We start from the raw sequence: 6000 nt of genomic DNA on the forward strand, positions 1-6000 counted from the left end.
TGTTTTTCACATACTTCTGTGATCAAAGCTTATTTAAGCACAGTTGCCCACCTCTGCAGTAACTAGATAATTATCTGTATGTAACTTCACAAGGTACAGAGTCCCACGTGTACCATTTGGCATAAAGAATGGCCTGTGTGAGACATGGGGATGGCAGATATCAGTGAGACTGTGTCCCATCCTTAACACTCCATTGACCTGGATGTCATAGACGCCATTCATGCATCGGCCTGATTGCGAATTCTGAAAGTCATCCAAGATAGGGTTTCCTCTTACACAGATGTTACCTTTATACTTATGGAAAGTATTGTTTAGCAATAGTTACTTTAAAAAAAGGCTGTATTAAGACTTCTTCTTCTTCCTTCAGCTGCTCCCGTTAGGGGTTGCCACAGCGGATTTTCGTTTTTCTGTCCTCTGCATCTTGTTCTGTTACACCCATCACCTGCATGTCCTCTCTCACCACATTCATAAACCTTCTCTTAGGCCTTCCTCGTTTTCTCTTGCCTGACAGCTCTATCCTTAGCATCCTTCTCCCAATATACTCAGCATCTCTCCTCTGCACATGTCCAAGCCAACGCATTTCGCCTTGAGCTGACCCTCTAATGTACTCATTTCTAATCCTGTTCATCCTCGTCACACCCAATGCAAATCTTAGCATCTTTAACTCTGCTACCTCCAGCTCTGTCTTCTGCTTTCTGGTCAGTGCCACCGTCTCCAACCCATATAACATAGCTGGTCTCACTACCGTCCTGTAGATCAGTGGTCCCCAACCTTTTTGACAGCAAGGACCACTTTATTAGATGCAAATTTTTCCACGGACCGGTCGGGGTGTTTGGTTGGGGGGGGGGGGGCAGTTTTATACACAATTTACATAACATTTCTATTATTATTAAAGTTATTAAGCAGTTCGCATACGTTTGCAATCTGAGATTTTTCTTCTTTTTTTGCATTTAACAAAGACATATGCTTTACATTTGCCAATCCAACAGATTGCACATCACAAACATTAACACTGCAATCTTTTTTTCGTGTCTGCCGTTTCTGTAGGAGGGAGACAATGAGTTAAATTCCAATGGATGTTTTTCAAATGTTGACAAGCAATAAGCAAAAGGAATCAATGAAAACCACAGACAACAAAAACAGCAAAAAAAAAAAAAAACAGTACGAGGAAAGTTCGAAGAAAGAGATTTTTTTACAATGTTTCTGTTTGGGGATCGTTGTGCAAACGTGCATAACTGAGCTGCGACCACAGATCTAACTGCTCTGTGGATGATTCATTCAAGCATTTCAAGGTCACTTCATTGTAATGAAAGCATCTGTTGAATGTACTTCGTAGTAACGTGATTTCTATAGACTTGTGTCATATGGGGAAACTGTCGGGTCCATAAAAATACTTTGTTGTAATAGTCTCTCACCTCGGTCTCTCTCCTCTCTCTGCACCGCTGCAAAGCCCCGCCCGCCAAGCATTCTGAAAAGTCTGAGTGAGTCGCCATTACCGGCAGTTCTCTCGCGGCCCGGCTGTCAGACGGCTGCGGACCAGTAGTGGGCCGCGGACCGGGGGTTGGGGACCCCTGCTGTAGACCTTCCCTTTCACTCTTGCTGATATCCGTCTGTCACAAATCACTCCTGACACTCTTCTCCACCCATTCCACCCTGCCTGCACTCTCTTTTTCACCTCTCTTCCACAATCCCCATTACTCTGTACTGTTGATCCCAAGTATTTAAACTCATCCACATTCACCAGCTCTACTCCCTGCATCCTCCCCATTCCACTGACCTCCCTCTCATTTAAACACATGTATTCTGTCTTGTTCCTGCTGACCTTCATTCCTCCTCTCTAGAGCATATCTCCACCTCTCCAGGGTCTCCTCAACCTGCTCTCTACTATCGCTACAGATCACAATGTCATCAGCAAAAATCATAGTCCACAGGGACTCCTGTCTAATCTCGTCTGTCAACCTGTCCATCACCATTGCAAATAAGAAAGGCCTCAGAGCCGATCCCAGATGTAATCCCACCTCCACCTTGAATGCATCCGTCACTCCTACCTCAAACCTCACCACAGTCACACTTCCCTAGTACATATCTTGTACAACTCTTACATACTTCTCTGCCACTCCTGACTTCCTCATACAATACCACAACTCCTCTCAAGGCACCCTGTCATATGTTTTCTCCAGGTCCACAAAGACACAATGCAACTCCTTCTGGCCTTCTCTGTACTTCTCCATCAACACCCTCAGAGCAAACATTGCATCCATCCGTGGTGCTCTTTCTTGGCATGAAACCATACTGCTGCTCACTAATCATCACCTCACTTCTTAACCTATCTTCCAATACTCTTTCCCAAAACTTCATGCTGTGGCTCATCAGTTTTATCCCCCTGTAGTTACTACAGTCCTGCACATCCCCCTTATTCTTAAATATCGGCACCAGTACACTTCTTCTCCACTCCTCAGGCATCCTCTCACTTTCCAAGATTCCATTAAACAATCTGGTTAAAAACTCCACTGCCATCTCTCCTAAACACCTCCATGCTTCAACAGGTATGTCATCTGGACCAACGGCTTTTCCATTCCACATCCTTTTCATAGATGTCCTTACTTCCTCCTTGCTAATCCGTTGCAATTCCAGATTCACTTTCTCCACATCATCCAACCTCTTCTCTCTCTCGTTTTCTTCATTCATAAGCCTCTCAAAGTACTCTTTCCATCTGCTCAACACACTCTCCTCGCTTGTGAGTACGTTTCTATCTTTATCCTTTATTACCCTAACCTGCTGCACATCTTTCCTAGCTCGGTCCCTCTGTCTAGCCAATCAGTACAGGTCCTTTTCTCCCTCCTTAGTATCCAACCTCTCATACAACTCATCATACACTTTTTCTTTAGTCTTCGCCACCTCTCTCTTCACCTTGCGCCTTATCTCCTTTTACTCTTGTCTACTTTCTGCATCTCTCTGACTATCCCACTTCTTCTTTGCCATCCTTTTCCTCTGTATACTCTTCTGTACTTCCCCGTTCCACCACCAGGTTTCCTTTTCCTCCTTCCTCTGTCCAGATGTCACTTCAAGCACCCTTCTTGCTGTGACCCTTACTACATCTGCTGCAGTTGCCCAGCTGTCTGGTAACTCTTCACTACCACCCAGTGCCTGTCTCACCTTCTCCCTAAACTCAACCTTGCAGTCTTCCATTTTCAACTTCCACCATTTGATCCTTGGCTCTGCCCTCACTCTCTTCCTCTTCTTGATCTCCAACATCATCCTACAGACCACCATCCTATGCTGCTTAACTACACTTTCCCCTGCCAGTACTTTGCAGCCTTCAATCTCCTTCAGATTGACTCTTCTGCATAGGATGTAATCTACCTGTGTGCATTTTTCTGCACTCTTGTACATCATGCTATATTCCTCCCTCTTCTTAAAATACGTATTCACCACAGCCATGTCCATCCTTTTGGCAAAATCTACTATCCTCTGACCTTCTTCATTCCTCTCCTTGACACCATACCTACCCATCACCTCATCATCTCCTCTGTTCCTTTCACCAACATGTCCATTGAAATCCGCTCCAATCACCACTTTCTGTACCTTGGGTACACTGTTCATCACTTCATCCAACTCACTCCAAAAATCTTCTTTCACATCCATTGCACACCCAACTTGTGGGGCATATGCACTAACAACATTCATCATCACACCTCCAATTTCCAGCTTCATAATCATTACTTTGTCTGACACTCTTTTCACCTCCAGAACACTCTTGACATACTGTTCCTTCAGAATAACCCCTATTCCATTTCTCCTCCTATCCACACCATGATAGAACAATTTGAATCCACCTCCGATCCATCTGGCCTTACTCCTCTTCCATTTAGTCTCTTGTACGCACAATATATCAACCCTCCTTCTCTCCATCATATTGGCTAACTCTCTCCCCTTACCAGTCATACTGCCAACATTCAATGTTTCTACCCTCAGTTCCACTCTCTTTTACCTTCCTCCTCTCCTCCTGCCTCCGGACACCTCTCTTCTTCTCCTTCTTCTTCGGCCAACAGTAGCCCAATTTCTGCCAGCACCCTGTTGACTAAGAGTACTGGTGGCAGTCGTTGTTAACCCGGGGCTCAACCAATCCGGTATGGAAATTGTATTGTTGCCTGCATATTGATTTGGCAAAATTTTACACCGGATGCCCTTTCTGATGTAACCCTCCCCATTTATCCAGGCTTGGGACCGGCATAAAGAAACACACTGGTGTGTGCATCCCCTGTGGCTGGGTTAAAGGCTCTATTAAGACTTATTTTTCACTATTTGTTATTGCTTATTTCATCTAGTTAATTTGCTGTTGCACTATACTTACTAATTTGGCTTTGCTTTTAAATAGCTATGCTTTGTTTGCATTTCTTAAATGATTGTAATAATAAAGTAAATCCAGGGCATCTGGTGTGGGGAGCTGCCACTTTTTTCACACTGAGTTAGCATGCAAAGTGAGACATCCCAACAGCAGACCACACAGATACCAGTTTACATGTGCCTAGGTTATTTTCAAGGACACTGACCGTGAAGGTGCATCAGTGTTGTACTCTATATTTTGGGACCAAGGTTTCTTTTAAGTCTAGGTTAAATTTGGGGATGTCTCTGTGTGTTGTTCATGCTAAACTGGTGAGTCCCTAGGTGGAGTACTGCAAGAGTGATCGACTGTGCAGGCATGATTATAACTAGCACTTACAGGGTCTATGTGTGTGTCTTTCCAAGTGTGTGGAAATAAGCTTAGGGTGCAAGAGTAGGTCAACCTATAACAAACTTGGTAAGTTCCTCTCACACCACGATAATACAATAGTTAATCTATTAGAGTTAATTTAATAGACAAGAATAGTAATGTGTCGTTAGGATGTAAGCTGGTATTTCCAGTACTAATATGACATGGTAGTGGGCGCTTGAAGACATCCCTCACAGCCAGAGTAAATGCTAGATAATTTTTTGATAATCTAAGTGGGAAAACACATATAAATTTTAAGTTTTAATTGGGAAAGACATAAGCTGTAAAGGTTTTATGTGAATTAGTAAGGATTTGCATAAAGTGCATTATAATGTTGGCATTACAACATAGTATATGAAAATATGAAAAAATGAATTATATGTATGAATTATTATAAGCCATCCAATGGTTACAGCCCTAAAATATTAATCATCCTGTATTACATTCCACATACAAATACATTCATTGGTATTAGTGATATGCTTATGAAAGATTCCAACACTTAGGGTACCAATAAGGATTCCTCAAAAAACAGAATAACTTGCATACCTGATGAACACCAAGGTTAAAAGTACATCAATAAATCTGCTTTGTTGAATTTCTAATGATGAGTGTGGCTTTTGAGCCATAAAGGTTCTGTCTGGATTAAGATGGATACTTTGAGGATTCAGAAATCATCCATATTACTGACCGAGAATGGTAAACCGGAAGGCACATATGCAGGTCTCGGTAAACCAGAAGGCACAGACGCAGGTGCACGGCGATGGACCCAGGAGACATAGTGCGCAGGCGCCTACAGCGCGTGTCTCATAAACCGCAAGCGAAGTCTGATCCACCGCGAACGAAGGAGTTACGGCTCAAAAACGAAAGCGCTCAACTAACGTAGATAAGACATGAAGCAACAATGCGCCCATAGCTAACAACTAACAACACAGCCACACAGAAAAGACGATTCTGCATTGCACCCCAGAGTCAAACGTAAGACACTACGGAGTCCGCAAAGGTCCACAAAGATAGTACGGAAGGCGCAAGCGAAGTCTGATTCACTGCAAACCTACAACGCACGTCTAACACACCGCAGGCAAAACCGCAAGATGGTACAGAAGCCCCAGAGATTCGGACTCCACAGCATATGTGAATCACATTACAGTAATACAATAATATGAGTACTCACAGAAAAAACAAACACAAGACGCCTCGGCGTCCCGCTCCACAATCAACGGAGAGAGTACGGAGTCCCCAAACGT

This window comes from Erpetoichthys calabaricus, chromosome 5 (genome assembly GCF_900747795.2).
Source record: "Erpetoichthys calabaricus chromosome 5, fErpCal1.3, whole genome shotgun sequence".
Taxonomy (NCBI): Eukaryota; Metazoa; Chordata; class Cladistia; order Polypteriformes; family Polypteridae; genus Erpetoichthys; species Erpetoichthys calabaricus.